Source organism: Schistocerca serialis, chromosome 6 (assembly GCF_023864345.2).
Source record: "Schistocerca serialis cubense isolate TAMUIC-IGC-003099 chromosome 6, iqSchSeri2.2, whole genome shotgun sequence".
NCBI classification, from domain to species: Eukaryota; Metazoa; Arthropoda; class Insecta; order Orthoptera; family Acrididae; genus Schistocerca; species Schistocerca serialis.
In genome coordinates this window covers 580,887,076-580,907,664 of record NC_064643.1, presented here as the reverse complement: position 1 = coordinate 580,907,664, position 20,589 = coordinate 580,887,076, and positions in this window count along the sequence as shown.

Genomic DNA, 20,589 nt, shown 5'->3' with positions numbered 1-20,589 from the left:
GTTAGCTTGTGGCGAACTTCCTCCAGTTGTTATTGCCAATAACAACTGGAAGCCGTAGATTCATTACTCATGCAGCTCTTCATTTGAGCTCACGATGCTGAGTGGGCCCCGTTCTAGACCTCCATACTTCATAAAAATGCGAGGAAGTACCGGAAGTCGAAACCAGGTCCCTCCATGCAATGATGCTAACCAGTCGACTGAGAAGACGCTCCATCTGGTGTTACCAACATCGTTAGACGTATATTTCTATGTTTATCCTCTGTATCAGATGCAACTGATGATGGTCTGTATGCCCAAATGCTGGTATGGCAAATAAATACTTTTGAAGTGTAGATCACTGTGTGCAAGATGTCCTTTACCAGACTGGTTAGATAATTTCTATTTTCAGCGCCTCTGCATGTTTTGTGTAACTTGTGGGAGTCGCAAATCTAAATGACACTGTTTTGAACGTGAAGCACAAAGGCTGCTTGTCCGTACGGGTCACCGCGAAATGAGGATGAACCGTGTTGAATGAAACAGCTCTCCTTGACCCCTCTCCCCCATCTCTCCGCGAAACTCACCGTCTTTAAAGGATTGACCATGTCAGCGCAAAAACACACGCGCGCGCACACACACACACACACACACACACACACACACACACACACAGGCGCGCGCGCACACGCTGCTGAAAGAAGTCTCCTCCTCCTGCGTGGCTGGGGATACGTTAGACTTTACTCGCTGTTAATTCGTTATCACTTTAACAAGCGCGAAGTTAACAAAGCCAGTGGAAAATATGCACGGGCAAAAACGGCGTCGCAGTCTGGTGGCCATTAATTCCGCGCAGAGCCCTTACTCAAACAAGGCGTCGTGTTAGTTGGCGCCGGGTTTACTCGTCGCTATTAACTCTGGCCGCTTTTTCTGCCCCTTCTCCCCCCCCTCTCCTTCCTCAGCACTCCACCAATCCCCCCCTACCCCACCACTACCGCTATCCTCTTATCCCTCTTCCCCTACCCGCAAACTCTGCAAATACGCTTCCTCCTCCGTAAGACAGTAAAGCAGATGAGCGTCCTACGCCGCTGTTGTGGTTAATACAATGAGAGCGAGTTGAAGGTGGTGGAGACTCTACAAGATGAAAGAGAGATGGGGAGAGGGGGAGAAAAAAAAGGAAAAAGGGAAAATAAAAGGTCGGTATGAGTCGCAGCCCGGGGGCAGCGCTCGAGGCTGTGCATATTCTGTTCTCTGCGGTGTCATGTGCAATTTCCTGACGGTGTTTCTCTGCGCTCCGTACAGCAGTACTTGAACGACGCGGTCACTCCGCTCACAGTCATGATAGTCGGATCGTGTAATGGCCTCTCTCTCTCTTCCACTCTCCACACTGCTCACTTTGCCTTTCCTTCTGGGGCTAAACGCGCCTCTGAAAGCGCATTACTGCATAATTGGCGGGCTTACCAGCGCACGGAGCTGTTAAAATATGTCTCATTTTCAATTTTGCTAGGGAACAGAGAGAAAAAGCGAGTAGCCACTTAACATTCATGAGAGGAGAATGTGGCATGTACTTTACATTCTCCTTAATTTATTTTTTTTACGTAGCTTCACTGTCTCTCTAGCTATTTCTTTCTTTTGTGAACTTAAGGCGTGTTATTTATAGCACTTTTAGCATACCGTGTAGGGTCCGAAATTTTTCGGCACACATATTGAAAGACTGTAGGTGTGCCGGAACAACGAATGTAGTTAAGAATATCTCATGCAAATTAAAGTTTTAAACAGAGCACTACTAACCAAAAAATCTTTGGGAAACGTCATATTGGTGGCTAAAGAATTTTAGTATTTAGTTACATTCGTGTTATTAGTGGCATGTTATGAGAAAATCGTTGTTCTTCGGAGTATTTGTTACAACTAAATGGCTGCTAATTTCGGCGATTAAAGCGTCTAGAAGATCCTAACATAAAATACAAAATCGTGCGTTGTAGAAGTTTAGTGTAGAGTAGTTGGTAGAAGTGCCGGACGAAACATCGTGTGCTGATATAGCGTCTTGCTGTATCATTTTTTTAAGCCTCGTATTTTATAAAAGGTTGTGGGACTTCCTTATTAAATCATTAGCAATTTTTACTTCAATATTCGATATTAATTAAGTATAAGTACCGCACGTTCTCTCTCAGGAGTGAGTTTGTCCGATATTGTGAAGCTTTATAAACTGGTGTCCTTTACAATCGCTCTTTTCGCTTATTAAGTTGGTAATACTGGTTGTTGCGAATGTAAATGGCAAAAGAGAGAAAGGGCGGTTGTAGTGATTAGATGTACTCCACAATCGCCGAAGCCTATGTTGTGGGTCTATAAAGATCATTAATCATTTTTGTGCGTCCGCATTAACTTTGCAATAAAATGAAACCCATAAATCGGCATCGGATTTCGTTATATACAGGTACAATTATATCTCGTTACGAATAAAAAAGATAAAAAAACAGACTTACTGGGTTACATGTTTTGTCAGAGGAATGTTAAAATACAGCCGAAAGGCGTCTGCCAAATATAAAATTTCACCTCCACAATAAAACATGCACAACATGGTTGTTGCTGTTTCTTTTTTGCACACCAACGCACGCACGGACTAAGGACAGCACATGGCAAGAGAGGGCACTAGTGTTAAACGCAGGGAGGGTGCGCTATCAGGGATGAACACTGTCATGCTAAACTTGCCTAAGCGTTAAAATTAAAATTATCACATTAAATACCACATCATTTTTAATTTTGTACATATTTAAAACTAATGAAATGGCAGCAAATAATAAGTTATCATCTAAAAGACGTTACTGAGGTAAAAACAAACTACATAATCTGTTAATAGTGCGGACAGAAACAATATAAAAAACAACCAGGGCGGAGAAAGGGGGGGAAGAGGGGGAAAGGGGAGAGGAACGGTGTAGAGGGAGGGAAAGTAAGGGGGGATGGAGAGAGGTGGTGATTTGGGGAGAGGCATGGTACGACGTTATAATTCACAAATATAACATACCTGAAAAAGTATGAACATCAAAGCTCTAGGAATGTACACTACTGGCCATTAAATCTGCTACACCACGAAGATGACGTGCTACAGACGCGAAATTTAACCGACAGGAAGAAGATACTGTGATATGCAAATGATTAGCTTTTCAGAGCATTCACACAACGTTGGCGCCGGTAGCGACACCTACAACGTGCTGACATGTGGAATGTTTCCAATCGATTTCTCATACACAAACAGCAGTTGACCGGTGTTGCCTGGTGAAACGTTGTGGTGATGCCTCGTGTAAGGAGAAGAAATGCATACCATCACGTTTCCGACTTCGATAAATGTCGGATTGTAGCCTATTGCGATAGCGGTTACCCTTGACGCTGCATCACAGCCATGTGCTACTGCGATGGTGTACTCAACGACGAACCTGGGTGCAAGAATGGCAAAACGTCATTTTTTCCAGGTTCTGCTTACAGCATAAACAGCAACTGCGATAGGCTACAATCCAACCTTTATTAAAGTCTCCTCCTTACACGAGGCATCACAACGACGTTTCACCAGGCAACGCCGGTCAACTGCTGTTTGTCTATGAGAAATCGGTTGGAAACTTTCCTCATGTGAGCACGTTGGAGGTATCGCCACTGGCGCCAACTTTGTGTGAATGCTCTGAAAAGCTAATCATTTGCGTATCACAGCATCTTCTTCCTGTCGGTTAAAATTGGCGTCTGTAGCACGTCATGTTCGTGGTGTAGCAATTTTATTGGCGAGTAGTGTAGATTAACTTGTGTGTAAGTTCAGGAACCGAAGACCTCAGCAGTTTGTTCACATAGGAACTTACCACAAATTTCCAAAAAAATTTCCTCCGTTTCGAGAACTCGTACGTACTGCGTGGTTCGCGTGCAGATCCTGTAACTGCGGTCGCGTATACCACGTTGAGGTACACGTACCACAGGCACAGGCCCGATCGGTCCTGAGCGTTCAGCTGCACGGTGGACATCAAAACTTAGAGTTGCCCGTTGTGTGCCACAGTCTCTTTGACTGTCGTCACGTTAAATAATATGTTCTTACAACCTGAGCAAGAATTTCCTGTGAGGAAACGCTCGAGGCGTTTGCTGTGGCGACTCTGGACTATGTGCCCCTCACGGTCCGCGTCCGGCAGGGTCGCCACCCTGCTGGAGACGCAGGGCGGCCGGGTGTAATCTTCTTAGCGTAGCAGGAGACGCCGCCGGCGCAGCGGCCTGCGTTGCGGGGTGCGGTGCGCTGCGCTGCGGCGTGGCTGCGGGCAGGCCCAAATCCCCGGCATAAAACACGGTTAGTTACAGCGGCACGCGCGCGCCGGCGCAAGACCAATTTTCTGATAAAACTCGCTCCCCGAGGGAATGAGGCGGCCAGCGGAGGCACCAAGCCCGGCCTAGACCCAGCGCCGGAATTAAGTTGAAATGTCGAAAAGGGTTCCTTTCCCCCTCCCTCCCCCCTCCGCCCCACCCACCAACTCCCGAGTTCTCACTCCGAGTCGCGGGACCCCTTTTATTTCCTCTTTCCGTTCTTCTAGAATTTGCTCTCCGGACGTAAGAACGGCGCGCGGTGGTCGCCGGAAGTCCGTTATCTTTACTGGCACGGCACCATTCTGTACAGGCAATTCCAGTGGCTAGCTCCTAAAGGAACCACTGGGAAGCAGCTATGGTAAATTTCCTCGTCATGACGCTTCTTGATATGAGCCTCATTTTGCGCCCTGCAGATGAATGGCAATCTTGTGAAGGCTCACCTGTTTTCCTTACCACCTTTGAAAGATTTTTAACCATCCAGCAGCAACTTCATTTATCTTTCAATTATATTTCGACTGTGTACACCGAGAATCATTGAGGAATTCTGTAAGACCTTGTGGAATTTCTGACCATATCATTGAGGTTTCAGAAACGTGTGTCTAGACTCGAGTAGCTGTACAAGAACAGAAGATGGGAACACCTCTTTCTTTAACATTGTGACAGGCATCTGACAAGGATGCAATTCAATAGGACGAAAAACGTTGCAAATACTTTATTTTCCATTCTATGACCAGTTTCGGGCCGAGACCCATTTCCAAATCAACGTAACGACGTCGAAAATGGCATTTCCGAAGATGTCAACAGATAAGTTATCTGTATGCACTGTAAATGTACATTACACATTTTGTTGACATCTTCGGAAATGCTGTTTTCGACTTCGTAACGTTGATTTGAAAATTAGTCTCTGCCTCGGCCCGAAATTAGTCATCGAATTGAAAATAAAGTATTTGCAACTTGGACTGGTTTTTCGTTCTATTGATTTACAAAAGTTGGTGATCCAAATTACTCCAGCAGGCTGAAAGTGCGTTAGGATGTATTTCATCACCAGTCCTTTTCATATTAGTCGTAGACTTTATAATGAACAAAACTATAGACAAATCTAATGTGGACATATATTGGTGATAGCGTCATTCTTCTGGCAGAAGCCGGCCGGTGTGGCCGAGCGGTTCTAGGCGCTTAAGTCTCGAACCGCACGGCCGCTACGGTCGCAGGTTCGAATCCTGCCTCGGGCATGGATGTGTGTGATGTCCTTAGTTTAGTTAGGTTTAAGTAGTTCTAAGTTCTAGGGGACTGATGACTTCAGATGTTAAGTCCCATAGTGCTCAGAGCCATTTGAACCATTTTTTTCTGGCAGAAACACCACAAAGTTTACAGCTAATCACTATCAAACTGGATAGAATGGCCAGTTCTGTAAGGCTGCAAATAAAAAGGGTGTAATACAAAGACAATGGAAACAAAACGCGATAATGCATCTACCCGAATTATAGTGCAACAATAGATGATACAACGTGTTGATAAATTTCCATAACTCGGCAGCCTCTTCTGTACTAACTGGGACAAAGAGTCTGACATCATTAGTAGAACTGTGAAAACTTCTGCAGTCTTGTAGCGAATACAATCCATGTCGCAATTAGACACAAGTGTGTCCACAGAACTTGGGGCGTCTTCCGCAATCGTCCTACCGATGACCATATATGCGTGTGAGATCTGGAAAACGTCAGTAAAATCAACCAGCAATGCTTGAGACAAATTTTGAAGAGCAGTTATCGCGACCACGTTTCAGATGATGATGTGCTGAGAAGAAGTGGTTTATGCAGCCTACACAGAATCGTTGCTGAAATAAGACCGAACCTGGGGGCACGTTCTGCTGATGTAAGATTGAAAAATCTCAAAGTGAGCACAGTTTTGAGAGGTGACAGATTGATACACAGGTAGAGAAAAGGCTTTTAACGCTTAGAAACGTTTACAAAAAATCTTCAGCACATGAACATATATTAGGGATAAGCGAAAAATTTGGCAAACGATATAGTTCGATGAGGTAAGTTGTTGCCCGCCATGCTACATAGCGCTGGAAGAACTACGTAAGTAGGAAGCAAGTGTCGGCTAACGGTGTCCCACATGACAGGCCCATATAATGAACCTAGTTGGCAATTTTGTTGATCCGTTTGGTAAACGTATGGTCGTCAACATACATCATTGGTAGTGTAGTCTATAGCATTGCAGTAGAAACCACTGAGTTCCTATAGATAGGAATATGCTAACATCAGAGCACCGCAAGCCACTTTAGGTTGAAGTTGGCAGCCGCATTATCTCATTAACGTTGTGTTTTTGCAGGGAGAATACCTTTCGTCTAAGTACTGAATTATCGTGTTGCCAATGGGGATATCTTTCTTTGGAGCGAACTGCTTTTGACTAATACTTCGCAGCTCCGTGTTATCCTGCAGGTTGCCACATAAGAGTTGCTACACATCTTGATTATCATGTTCGTTAGGTAAAATCGCCTCTAAGACTTAAAGAGTACTTTGCCTACATCATTGAGTGTATTTTTTACATGTTATCCCTCTTTCATATTGTTAAGACCTTTACCATTCACTGGAAAGACTATAGGATCCTTTATTGTATGATTGTATGATAGCGGAACAAACACTGGTAGCAGTTACTTCTGTAAAATATCTGGGAGTATGCGTGCGGAACGATTTGAAGTGGAATGATCATATAAAATTAATTGTTGGTAAGGCGGGTACCAGGTTGAGATTCATTGGGAGAGTGCTTAGAAAATGTAGTCCATCAACAAGGGAGGTGGCTTACAAAACACTCGTTCGACCTATACTTGAGTATTGCTCATCAGTGTGGGATCCGTACCAGATCGGTCTGACGGAGGAGATAGAGAAGATCCAAAGAAGAGCGGCGCGTTTCGTCACAGGGTTATTTGGTAACCGTGATAGCGTTACGGAGATGTTTAATAAACTCAAGTAGCAGACTCTTCAAGAGAGGCGCTCTGCATCGCGATGTAGCTTGTTCGCCAGGTTTCGAGAGGGTGCGTTTCTGGATGAGGTATCGAATATATTGCTTCCCCCTACTTATACCTCCCGAGGAGATCACGAATGTAAAATTAGAGAGATTAGAGCGCGCACGGAGGCTTTCAGACAGTCGTTCTTCCCGCGAACCATACGCGACTGGAACAGGAAAGGGAGGTAATGACAGTGGCACGTAAAGTGCCCTCCGCCACACACCGTTGGGTGGCTTGCAGAGTATCAATGTAGATGTAGATGTAGATGTAGATGTAGATGTAGATGTAGACGTAACGATCCGTCGAGTCATCTGTTTAAATACAGCAGTGAGAACATGAAAATTATACCTATGTTTTATTCATCAAAATGATTTAATCCGTGATTTTGCACAATATTAAGTTTCTAATGCAGGTTAAAGTGAATTGATAACGAATCTTGCTAGGAATGTACATTGTATAATGAAGCATGATTCCGGTCTGCATCTTTACTTACCGCCAGGAGCGATTCGCCAACTGTATATCAGACATTTACTCCTTATCTTACTCAAAGCTTCAATTTAACTCTACATTTCTCTGTCACTCCGAAAGTTCACAATTCCTATAGTCTGATGCACGAACGATGGTGGCTTGCGCATGACGAGGCACAGATGGAGATTGCATTCTTGGCGATTCCAAAGGCAGTTGCGGCACGCGCATGCGCGTTCTTTCCGCTTGAAGAAAGCGTATGTCCTGCAAATTATGTCTCCCGCTTGCTTCTGCAGAATTTATCACTTACCACCATCATCAGCGATGACAATTTGCAACAAATGGAATAGAGATTTTCTAAACAATTCGCTACGATCGCGTTTAATGCTCGCATTTACTACGGCATTAACAGCAGAGCGGTCACAATACTACTGAACGCTCATTGACTTTCGGAGAATGTGTGACGTAATTGCGCAGAGAAAGCCTAAACTCGACCGACATCGTTCGTGACTTCAACTGCAGTAATCACAGTGGAACAAACCTGACCGTTCTGCATCTCCATCAGTGTATTCTCGAAACCGCTAATATCTTCGAACATAACATTACCTCTCGATATAACTTGTACTTCCCGATTCCGTTACGTTCATTGATACGTGAGGTAAATACATTTTCCACGTAAAATAATTTTGCAGCCATATCTAGGAAAAGTAACTTCTATGCTTCTATTGCGACTGAAGTTGAAAGGATGTTCAACATCTGTTGCAAAATTGAAAGCTGCTAAAAGTTAATTTTTACTTTTTTGTTTCTTGTTTCAGGTAAGTGTCCGTCCAGCTGTAACCACGGCAGCTGAATTTCGTGAGTACTCTGCTTGCGAAATCATCATCGAAAGTGCTGAGAGATAACATCGTTGTCTCCCAAACTGTGTCCTTGCTAGCTCCTAAATAAGTTCCAGTTTGAAAAATATGTCACTGTTGTGTGTGGTATTTTGATAAATTGTGGAAGAGGGAAAGTAGCTCTGACCAAGTTGTTGTAAGTTTCACTGTCCATTCGGAGGTAGTTGATGTATTCATCAGTTTCCACGTGTAGCATTTTCATCAACAGCTTTTCATATGTATAATTCTCTCTTATTTCAGAACATTCGTTGGACCAGCATCTTGTTTCTTTCTTCCTAATCTTTAAATACACTACGAGAGTCAATGAGGGTAATCGTTCATCTGCATTTGTAACCACTCCCAGTAGTATTGAAATACAGCATATACGAACAACGTCTGCTTCAAAATTGATGTTAAACTGACAGACTTGTTGGATCGTACACGTGCTTTACTGACAAATACGTGGATATATAAGAGTGAATTTGACAAGTAAGTTCGATAGTGTGTGAGGGACTTTAACCGAGGTCCACTCGGACGCGAATCCTGTGCATTAAGAGACTCCGTACCAGTTGAAACACTAAAATTTTAAATTTTTGTATTGTTTTCATTGATCTCAGTCTAAGGAATTTTCCCTTTCCGATGACATGTAATACATTTATATTATTGCCTTATTTCTGGTTTATTCATTCACTTAAACAAAACACTGTGTTGGCGTGGCCATTTTCTAATAATGTGAACAGTTGAAGAATGTCGTCAGTTATTTAGGAGATAGTGTTTCAAAAGCTTTCAAACCAGTTGAGGGAGAAGCCATTTGGAGAAAATGTAACGATCACTAAACTGAAGAGTCATGTACAAGAGCGAATGGGTACGAGAGTGCAACGACTGAAAATTCCATACAAGGAAAAGAAACTGGAAGATGGCGTAGGATTAGATTGTAAGAATATACTGATAGGAAATGTCACAGATAAAATCCAAAATTATTATAGCATGGCCATCGGGCAAAATGTTAGTAGCGTAGAAGATATGAGAAAGTCTGTATGGCAGTCTCTTCAACAGGCGATAAACCCATTCGTGGCCTAAGCCTTCCACAGAGTGATTCATGGTGCAAATACAACAGACCGCAGCATAATTGTGAAAATTTGTTTTTCGCAAACCAGCTATACATTTTCTGATCTTGAAAGAAACTTTCAGAGATTTTTCAGATGTAAGATTACTGAAGACGTCTTCATGGCTGCAGCGAGAAGCCTAGCGAGTCGATCAGGAACGTAACGTGGGCAGGACTGTCAAGACAGTGTGCGTGTCTCATCAGTACACTGCATTTTAGTGTCTTTGATGCAGTGATGACGGTCAGTGAAGCAAATGTTGCGAGATGTGAAGTACTGAAAAGACTTCTACAAACTGTTGGTCGTTTCACACTGAAACAAATGTTAAATTTAGATAAAGGAAGAGCTAGGGTATCAGCGAGAGCTATTAGGCACCTTGAAAGAAGGGCAAGACAACGCAGAGGAGCAGGAGAAAGGGCAATGCAAGATGGGATGGAAGAGGATGCAGAATACTCATCTTAAGGAATTGGAATGCACTGGCAAATTTAACTGTTGTTTCCCCTAAGTCGTACTTTTTAAGAAGGAAGTGCAATTTTTCTCAGCTTCTCCTTGCCAGAATTTGTTCAAAATTACAGGATACTCCGATCTTAGTACTGTATGTGCGGGGTGACAGTTACTGAAGTTGTTGTTGCTGTCGTATGCAGTCCAGAGACTGGTTTGATGCAGCTCTCCATGCTACTCTATGCTGTGCAAGGTTCTTCATCTCCCAGTACCTACTGCAACCTACATTCTTCTGAATCTGTTTAGTGTATTCCTGTCTTGGTCTCCCTCTACGATTTTTACCCTCCACGCTGCCCTCCAGTACTAAATTGGTGATCCCTTGATGCCTCAGAATATGCCCTACCAATCGATCCCTTCTTCTAGTCAAGTTGTGCCACAAACTCCTCTTCTCCCCAATTCTATTCAATACCTCCACATTAGTTATGTGATCTACCCATCTAATCTTCAGCATTCTTCTGTAGCACCACATTTCGAAAGCTTCTATTCTCTTCTTGTCTATACTATTTATCGTCCATGTTTCACTTCCATACATGGCTACACTCCATACAAATACTTTCAGAAACGACTTACTGACACTTAAATCGTCATAACTTCTGAACAGTTCGCGCTACGACGTTCAAACTGCACGATTCGCCGCGGGGCAGGATGGGAATTACTATGGTTTGGTTTAGGGACGAAGGCTATTTGGATGTGTTCGTCAATAAGCAAAATTGGCGCATTTGGCGGACTAAAAATCCGTATTTCGCGATCGACAAGTCTCTTCACCCTCAACGGGTGACTGTGTGGTGTGCAGTGTCCAGTCACGGGGTTATCGGTGCGATATTCCTTGATGTGAAGGTGACTACCGAACGGTACGTGAAGGCTTTGGAAGATGATTTCATCCCCATTATCCAAAGTGACTTTGATTTCGACAACATGTGGTTCATGTAAGACGGAGCTCAACCGCGTCGAAGCAGGAGAGTGGTAAGAAATGTTTAACCTGAAAACCATATTTTTTACAGATTTTTATTCTCAATAGTTTATGATAAAAGGTACCTTTCATATGAATAAATTTTACATTATTTACCCCATTAATTCCCACTGCACGTAGCTTGGTACTCTGGCCAGGCGCCAGAGTAACATCCGGTCGGGTAAGAGCACAGCAGAGGATACGCGAGGCGACGGAGCAGCCGGGTGCGTCGTGTCGGCAAGTTTAACAGCGGGGCGGCGCGACGCCACACCACGGCGAGGTGGGCCTGCCCGCCTGTAGCTATAGGCGCGGTGCCGGCGTGCTGCCGGTGCTGGCTGTGAGTCAGCGCTGCCGGCTTGCCACCCACGCCGCCCGCGCGCTGCATTATGCAAAGTACAGGCCTGCACGTCGCTCCGCTCCTACCCACTTCTACCCGCTCCCAGTGGCCGCCGGCAGCCACCATCCGCTCGCCTCGCCAGGCACCTGGAACCTGCTACCGTTCTCTGCCCTTTGTTCCTTTCTCTAGCAACGAAATGAAACGCCATTCACTTTCCGTAAAACGTCACTCACGTTGTCTCTTCCACTTCTGACACCGTATGCCCCTCTTAAGAGTCGTCAAGCGCATTTTCTCTGGCATTTCCGCATATATTACTGTGGTGTGCGTACTGTAAGGCCTTCAGTACACACACCATCAGATTATTTGACTTGTCGCTATAACAAAGTAGGCAAGTGTCAGCAATATGTCTCGTGGTCTTATTGTGGCGTGTTTATCTTCTGCCGTTAGGTCAGACGATAGAAATACCACTTGCAGATTGACGGTGACCAACTTTAAACAGAACCTGATTAATTTTCACACACATTTATTAAAATAACAACAAGCATAAAAATAACTTAACTTGGTTCTGGATTCTATTTACAATTGACAATCTGAAGTTCCTTCGGTTCTGGTACGTTAATCTTATTCTCACATATCTCTGATACTGGACAAAAGTGTCTATACATTTATCTTCATGGCTATGTACAGGAATACGGTAATCTTATTAGGCGCAGACTGAAACTTGAATATAGACTGGTACCGACTGGTGCAGACAAATGCAGACTGACTAATCGGAGGTCTTTGCACTCATTATAATACCTCGCGCGTATAGGTATCACTGCGCGAGTGTGATCCGCGAGGAGAAAAGGTTCTACGTTAGCAGCAATCTCATTGGATGCATTACATATTAATACGCGAATCGGTGGAAACAGAATTTGGTCCGTCTTTATGGCAGCGCCATCTCGTAGTGCGGAGACGGACGAGCGCTGCGCCTGCGCTGTTGTGCTTAGCGGGGGGCGCGCTATTGGAAAAGTTGTGTACGCGCTGACTACGCGGAACTATGTACACAACAATTACCAATTTCGTTTTTGCGATGGGTAGCTGGAATGTTTTTGTCTTGGAATTCTTCCATGTGGTCCGTGTTTGCATAGAAAAACAGTAATATCAGAAAATTGAGACCGCCTTGATGCAAAACACCTTGTTATTCGTTTATTTCTTTATTCTCACAAACTAGTTTCGGCGACAAATATCACCATTATCAGTGTTTTTTTTTTATCCAAAACATGCAGAAAATAGCATGTTTTAGATTTTAAAAAACACTGATGATGGTGATATATGTCGCCAAAACTACTTTGGGAGAACAAAGAAATAAACGAATAACAAGGTGTTTTGCATCAAGGCGGACTCAATTTTCTGATGGTAATGCGTAGCTAGAGTGACCCAAACTAACACTGCTCACTACGTCCTCCCTGTGACGCCCTGCGAGGACGGAAATCGTCGGTTTGCTTCCTGTTAGGGGTGAAACGATTATTTTAGACAAAATTTCTGTTGCGAAAACATGCAATTGACTCTAAAAAATGAAAAGTGTGAAGTCATCCACATAAGGATGAAAGAAATCCGCTAAACTTATGTTACAGGATAAATCACACGAATCTAAAGTCTGTCAATTCAACTAAATACTTGTGTTCACTATTCTTTTTTTTAGTCATCAGTCTTTTGACTGGTTCGATGTGGCCTGCCACTAATTACTTTCCTGTACCAATCTATTCATCTCAGAGTAACACTTGCACCCTACGTCCTCGATTATCTGCTGGATACATTCCAATCTCCTTCTCTCTCTACAGTTTCTGACCTCTACAACTCCCTCTAGTACCATGGCTGACATTATCTGATGTCTTAACAGATATTATATCATCCTCTGTCTTCTCCTTGTCAGTGTTTTCTACGTATTCCTTTCCTTTCCGATTCTGCACAGAACCTCCTCGTTCCTTACCTAATCAGTCCACGTAACTTCGTACATTCTCAGAAATTTCTTCCTCAAATTAGGCCTATTTTTGATACTAACAGACTTCTTTTGCAAGGAATGCCTTTTTCCGTTGCTAGTCTGTGTATGAAGCTCTCCTTGTTCCGTCTGTCATTCGTTATTTTGATGCCTACGTAGTAGAAATCCCTAACTTCATCCACCTCATGACCATCAATCCTGATCTTTAGTTTCTCGTTGTTCCTATTGGGATTGAAACTTCATTGCGGAAGGTATTTCTTGCGAAATTTCAATCATTAACTTTTTCCTCCCATTGCGAAAAGATTCTACATCCGGAGATATGATCCTTACGGTAAAATAATACAAATCGGATCTCACATAGGAAGATTCACATGTTTGCTTTTTCCCGCACGCCGTTAGAGTTTGGAACGGTAGAGAAATAGCGTGAAGGCGGCTCGATGAACTCTCTACCTGTTTCTTAATTCTGGAGTGCAAAGTAATGGTCTAGATATAAAGCGAAATTTTACATGCCCGTTCGAAAGAGCGGCCCAAAATTAGTCTAGTGCTATGTTCGTTATGTCGATATGTATTACCAGGTATATTTAACAGCGAAGAGTAATAAATACTCCACAAGCGTCTGAGCAGCGCCCCAACCTGTGCTGTTCACGCTGCTCACTTGCTGCTTGAGTACTGGTTAATTGATCCATACAGAAAACAGAACACCTACAGTTCCTAAATTTTCTGAATGACACCAATTCTAATATAAAGTTTACAATGGAAAATGAGAAACGGAGACAGATTTCATTTTTACATATATACGGAAACCTGAAAGAACCTCGGGATACAATGTCTACAGAAAACCCAAGTAGATGGACAGACAACTTTACAAAAAGTTTCGTTCGTCACGCCAAACAGGAAAGACAATAGATTAAAACATTGGCAGACCGAGCTTAAAAATACGAGAGGAAAAGTGCTTTGAGATTTACGTTTAGAAGAACCGACTGCTCTGATAAAGATATAAAAGGGGCGCTACATGCTAAAAAATCTGGGGTTTCAGGTTAAAAAGAGCCAACCAAGAGAGAAATTTTTCTCCTATTCGTAACACCAATCGCACATATCAGCGTGGCACTGACAGGAAATTTTGGTTAGGCCGTCAAGGCAGGGGTGTGTGCTGTTTCGAACACTGCAAAGGACCTACGCCCGCAGCCTCACCCAGCAGAGGTATACAAAATGTCAAGTCCTCATAGGAACTACTAGGCGATTTTAATTAATGTGCAGCCACTCACAGATTTCCAGTGCGTACTGTAATTGATAGATATTCTAATACGTTAATGCGTGACCGATTTATGCTGGAAAAATTAGTTCCTGGTTTGGCCATTAGAGGCAAATCTGGCTCTGTGCGGCGCCAGATTTGCAGCTGCTGGCCAAAATTCGAACTACACTCCTGGAAATTGAAATAAGAACACCGTGGATTCATTGTCCCAGGAAGGGGAAACTTTATTGACACATTCCTGGGGTCAGATACATCACATGATCACACTGACAGAACCACAGGCACATAGACACAGGCAACAGAGCATGCACAATGTCGGCACTAGTACAGTGTATATCCACCTTTCGCAGCAATGCAGGCTGCTATTCTCCCATGGAGACGATCGTAGAGATGCTGGATGTAGTCCTGTGGAACGGCTTGCCATGCCATTTCCACCTGGCGCCTCAGTTGGACCAGCGTTCGTGCTGGACGTGCAGACCGCGTGAGACGACGCTTCATCCAGTCCCAAACATGCTCAATGGGGGACAGATCCGGAGATCTTGCTGGCCAGGGTAGTTGACTTACACCTTCTAGAGCACGTTGGGTGGCACGGGATACATGCGGACGTGCATTGTCCTGTTGGAACAGCAAGTTCCCTTGCCGGTCTAGGAATGGTAGAACGATGGGTTCGATGACGGTTTGGATGTACCGTGCACTATTCCCCTCGACGATCACCAGTGGTGTACGGCCACTGTAGGAGATCGCTCCCCACACCATGACGCCCGGTGTTGGCCCTGTTTGCCTCGGTCGTATGCAGTCCTGATTGTGGCGCTCACCTGCACGGCGCCAAACACGCATACGACCATCATTGGCACCAAGGCAGAAGCGACTCTCATCGCTGAAGACGACACGTCTCCATTCGTCCCTCCATTCACGCCTGTCGCGACACCACTGGAGGCGGGCTGCACGATGTTGGGACGTGAGCGGAAGACGGCCTAACGGTGTGCGGGACCGTAGCCCAGCTTCATGGAGACGGTTGCGAATGGTCCTCGCCGATACCCCAGGAGCAACAGTGTCCCTAATTTGCTGGGAAGTGGCGGTGCGGTCCCCTACGGCACTGCGTAGGATCCTACGGTCTTGGCGTGCATCCGTGTGTCGCTGCGGTCCGGTCCCAGGTCGACGGGCACGTGCACCTTCCGCCGACCACTGGCGACAACATCGATGTACTGTGGAGACCTCACGCCCCACGTGTTGAGCAATTCGGCGGTACGTCCACCCGGCCTCCCGCATGCCCACTATACGCCCTCGCTCAAAGCCCGTCAACTGCACATACGGTTCACGTCCACGCTGTCGCGGCATGCTACCAGTGTTAAAGACTGCGATGGAGCTCCGTATGCCACGGCAAACTGGCTGACACTGACGGCGGCGGTGCACAAATGCTGCGCAGCTAGCGCCATTCGACGGCCAACACCGCGGTTCCTGGTGTGTCCGCTGTGCCGTGCGTGTGATCATTGCTTGTACAGCCCTCTCGCAGTGTCCGGAGCAAGTATGGTGGGTCTGACACACCGGTGTCAATGTGTTCATTTTTCCATTTCCAGGAGTGTATTTTTTTCCACTGTATATCGGTTCCGCATTAACGCATCAGTCTATCTACCAAGTTTCGCTGCCATACGTTAAATACAGCCCACAATGGACCTCTGTTAGTAGTTGCACTTAAATTATAGCCACCTGGTACTAAAAGGAGAATTAACAGCCGGATCAAAGAATATAAAAACATATTTCGTCTGGCATACACGCATAAATCTGCAGTTGCAGATAATGTACTGGGACGAGGGAACCGTCAAGTATATAGTTTTAGAAAGGTATAGTCATTACTGTGCTAGAATCTACATGGAAGTCATACAAATTCAGAAGCACAAAAATAACTTTAACAGAAGAGCAGGAGGATAGAAATTAGAGAAACTGAGTCCCTTAAAGCAGAATAAAGCAAACAGCACGACCTCTTAAGCGCTATAAGATAAATAGCACATCGAGGCGACTCTCTAACCTTAAGAAGCAGTCAGGTCAAGTGTCGATCCCCTCGTTGCATGGTTACGTATAAACAATTCATCTCGCGGAACTCGTTTGAATTTGAAGCTACTATCCGAGTCTTTATAGCCTCCGATGACGTCTCCAGTATTAGTAGGAAAAAAAAAAGTTATGGGCAAAGCATGCCTCACATCCAGACCTAACGTTCATGTTACAAATCAACAAGGACAGTAAAACCAAAATGATGTTTTATCAGAGGACCGATGCTTTTTCATTCGCTAGATAACTGCAGAGAAAGTACGGAGTGCAGGCGAAACCAAACACAGTACTACTGGCGCTATAAAAAGCTATATTTGTATTTGTGTCAGGACTCGGTGTATGCTGAGAAATTATTTTCTACTTCTGCTGGAAGACACGTAGTCCAAATGAAACCGCCCACGGTGAGACAGACAATCACGAAAACGCCAAATGGCCGTCGCCGGTTCTCAGAAACGGTTTGTTGATTAATAGAGGTCTGAGAACCGAAGGAGACACGCAACGGCCGGTCACACGCAAGGCAGCACGCACTTCTCCGTAAATATTAAGGAGTTGTTTGACGTTCTGAGATCTTGGCTGAGTGCTGATCACACAGCAGCCAGTCAAGGGGCTTCGAGACATGCAAGGCAGTTTACGAAGTACAATAGATACGGAGGGGGGCGGGTCTATTAATGCGTTCGATTTGACATCTGCTCTGTTTACAATACTGCACAGTCGAATGATGGGAATTTCCCTTCTAGCAAGCACTTGGAAGCAGAATTAAATGGAAACTAGAGTTAAAACAGTATGCTAAAGTAACTGTGATGCAAACATCAAAGTGAAAATAGTTTTCCTGTGATTTCAGTACTTATATTTAAGTTACACAGTGTGGTCCGTGATTATGTTGCAGACTTTCAGGGATGATGAAGAAGAGTAAATGTATCAATTTGAGGTAAGGTGTTCTGGTCCAGAAACAACCGATTCGAAAGTTACAAGACAAAACCGATATGATACCTTTTACAGTGGAATACATGTATCGGTACTGTGTTTGTTAAGATCGCAGAGTAGGCAACCTTCGTAGGTGGCAGTATGGAATGTAACAAGGGAAAATGTTTCGTAAACATAGGCGCTGAAATGCGTACCATAGGGCTACGAGCACTTGTTAATCTTCAGTTGTGTGAAACACGTCTATGCAACTGAACAAGTGCTCATAGACATTAAGGTATGCATTCTAGAACCCATGTTTTTTCCTTGTTTTGGTCCTTACTGTCTCCTCCAAAAATATGGCAACCAAGGAGATTGCAGTAGAAGGGATGTTTTCTACAGTATCGAACATGAAAAAGTGCTCATTGCTCTTATGGCATGCATTTTGGAGCCCACGTTTACTGGACTATTTTTTCTTGTTTTATTTCGTACCTCAGAAAGTTGCCTACCCTATAGTCTGGGTATTCCATTGTCAGGAGAATCAGGACGACGTAGGTTTACGATTTTAGACTCGGTCTTTACCCTTCTACATGATCCCTAAAAGTTTGCAACATTATCACGTAATCACCCTGCACAGTTTGTTTTAGTAGATGAAATAATTCTTAACGTTAACTGCTGCTTCGTTTTTATCCAGTTCCTTCCCAACCGCTTATTTTGTTGTCTTTTTGTCTGCTAGTAGTTTGCACCAGTGTGAAATGATGTAATAATGCTTTCAACCTGTTTCTATGAGCGATGTTTCATTTCATGATAAAAATAAGCCTAATAACAATTTACGTAATTGACCTGCGTTAAATATGTTCACCTTCAAATCTGAGTCGTAATTGTAACGGTTTTACAATCTGCTGTCAACACCAGAAAGCCTTTCATTCAGAAAAGCTGTGTCAGTGTGAAGGTGAAGCTAGGATCTAATATAATGAATTTAAGGTTCACATTACAGTAACGAACCCAATACGAAAGATTCAGCTTTCCAAGACGAGTAGTGGAGCGAATGAAAGGAGCAACTGCGTTATTAGATTGTGCTTTGAGTGTTCAGTGTCAACGCCAGCGGACATCGATACGGAAGCAATTGAGCTAGCACATGGATCTCAAGGCAAAGCGGTGCAATCTGTCAAGGGCGCCACTCGCGAAGCATTTTACTGGCGGAGCCACTGGCCCAGGTGTTCACCTGTTGGTGGCGATAGGCCAGGCCCTTCAGTTCTTACGCTGATTTCAACCACCTAGCACATGACCTACGCCTCACGCCGTGCCCCGTTTCCGCCTGCTAGTGTTCAGACCTTCGCGCTGGTTGTGTTTTGTGTCTCTCTCTTCGTTCGTCGTCGTTCGCAGTTCGTGGTCGTGCGGTAGCGTTCTCGCTTCCCGCGCCCAGGTTCCCGGGTTCGTCTCCCGGCGGGGTCAGGGATTTTCTCTGCCTCGTGATGACTGGGTGTTGTGTGATGTCCTTAGGTTAGTGAGGTTTAAGTAGTTCAAAGTTCTAGGGGACTGATGACCATAGATGTTGAGTCCCATAGTGCTCAGAGCCATTTCAACCATTTTTTTCTTCGTCGTCTCTACGCGGTATTCAAACGCTCTGCTCCCAAGTACGAGGTACATTCAATAAGTAATATAACATTTTTTTCTTGACCAGTTTCGGTTGAAAAATCGCGAATTTGTTGTGGGATATAATGGATTATTCACGCCTCACTCCCTGTAGTTTCCTGAAGTACTCATTATACGTAGCCGCGCTTGCCGGAGACCTTGCAGTGAGCAAAAGCACGGTGAGTCGTAGAGTGAGGCGTCTGGCCGACCTCCTGCGTACCGGTCGGCCGCACACAGCTGCGACTCTTCCAATGTTAGAACGTGCAGACACTCTCATTCGAGGTGATAGACGGATCACAATCGGTCTCACCGCTGCACAACTGGACGTTTCGGTTGCTAGTACCGAGGTTACTACGCAGCAAGACGTTGCCTCTGACGTCGACCAGTATAGTGGTACCATGTAGATATACAGGCTCGCCTTGGCTTCAGGCCGCAGCATTAAATAGAGATTATGTTAAAAAAATTAGGTTTTGTAGCCAGAAGAGTGGGGAATAACGTAGTCTATTGCAATCCGGAATAAAACCAAGCTGCTTTCAGAAAAGAAAACGTTTTGCTTTACTTTTAGAGAGCCCATCTGGCATTGACTCGCACGTTGAGCTTCGTTTTCTCTTTCGACGTTCAGCTACCCGGCTTTGTTGTCGACCCACCATCGGTTTCGCAACGTTGTCGCGCCCTGTGCGGAATCAAAACTACAGGGTTATTACAAATGATTGAAGCGATTTCACAGCTCTACAATAACTTTATTATTTGAGATATTTTCACAATGCTTTGCACACACATACAAAAACTCAAAAAGTTTTTTTAGGCATTCACAAATGTTCGATATGTGCCCCTTTAGTGATTCGGCAGCCGATAATCAAGTTCCTCCCACACTCGTCGCAGCATGTACCCATCAATGAGTTCGAAAGCATCGTTGATGCGAGCTCGCAGTTCTGGCACGTTTCTTGGTAGAGGAGGTTTAAACACTGAATCTTTCACATAACCCCACAGAAAGAAATCGCATGGGGTTAAGTCGGGAGAGCGTGGAGGCCATGACATGAATTGCTGATCATGATCTCCACCACGACCAATCCATCGGTTTTCCAATCTCCTGTTTAAGAAATGCCGAACATCATGATGGAAGTGCGGTGGAGCACCATCCTGTTGAAAGATGAAGTCGGCGCTGTCGGTCTCCAGTTGTAGCATGAGCCAATTTTCCAGCATGTCCAGATATACGTGTCCTGTAACGTTTTCATCGCA